This window comes from Penaeus monodon, chromosome 27 (genome assembly GCF_015228065.2).
Source record: "Penaeus monodon isolate SGIC_2016 chromosome 27, NSTDA_Pmon_1, whole genome shotgun sequence".
In the NCBI taxonomy this organism is placed as follows: domain Eukaryota; kingdom Metazoa; phylum Arthropoda; class Malacostraca; order Decapoda; family Penaeidae; genus Penaeus; species Penaeus monodon.
In genome coordinates, this window is record NC_051412.1 from 25,180,192 (window position 1) to 25,181,088 (window position 897).

The window sequence follows — 897 nt, forward strand, 5'->3', positions numbered from 1 at the left end:
CCCCCCAAAAAAAAAAAAAAAATTTTTTTTATTTCCTCTTTTTTTTCCCTTTTCCTTTTTTTTGGGTCTCCCCTTTTTCTTCCCCCCCCTTCCCCCTCTCTTTTCCTTTCTCCCCCTCACTCCCCTTTTTTTTTTCCCCCCCCCCCCCTTTGCCCCTTTGCCCCTTTTTCTCCTTTTCCCCCCCCCCCACTTTTTCCCCTTTTTTTTTCCCCCCCCTTTTTTTTCCCCCCCCCCTTTTTTTTTTTCCCTTTTTTTTCCCCCCAAAACCAACACCCAAACAACCCAAAAAACCCCCAAACCCCTAAAAAACCCCCCCAAAAAAACACAACACACAACAAAAAACAAAAAAAAAAAAAAAAAATTTAAAAACAAAAAGAAAAAAAAAAAAAAAAACCCCCAAAAAAAAAAAAAAAATAAAAAAAAAAAAAAAAAAAAAAAAATATATTATAAAAATTTTTTTATAAAAATAATATAATAATTAATAAAATAAAGATATATATTAAAAATAATTTAAAAATATAATTTATAATTTTTTTATTAATAAAAATAAAATTTATAATAATAATAATATAATAATAAATTTTTATAATAATAATATAATTTAAAATATAATATTATTTTATATTATATATTATTTTATATATAAAAATATTTAATATTATTATATATATTATATATAATTTTTATATATATAAAAAAAAAAAAAAAAAAAAAAAAAAAAAAAAAAAAAAAAAAAAAAAAAACAAAAAAAAAACCCCCCAAACCCCCCCCCTAAAAAAAAAAAAAAAAAAAAAAAAAAAAAAAATTTAAAAAATTTTTTAAAAAAAAAAAAAAAAAAAAAAAAAAAAAAAAAAAAAAAAAAAAAAAAAAAAAAAAAAAAAAAAAAAAAAAAAAAAA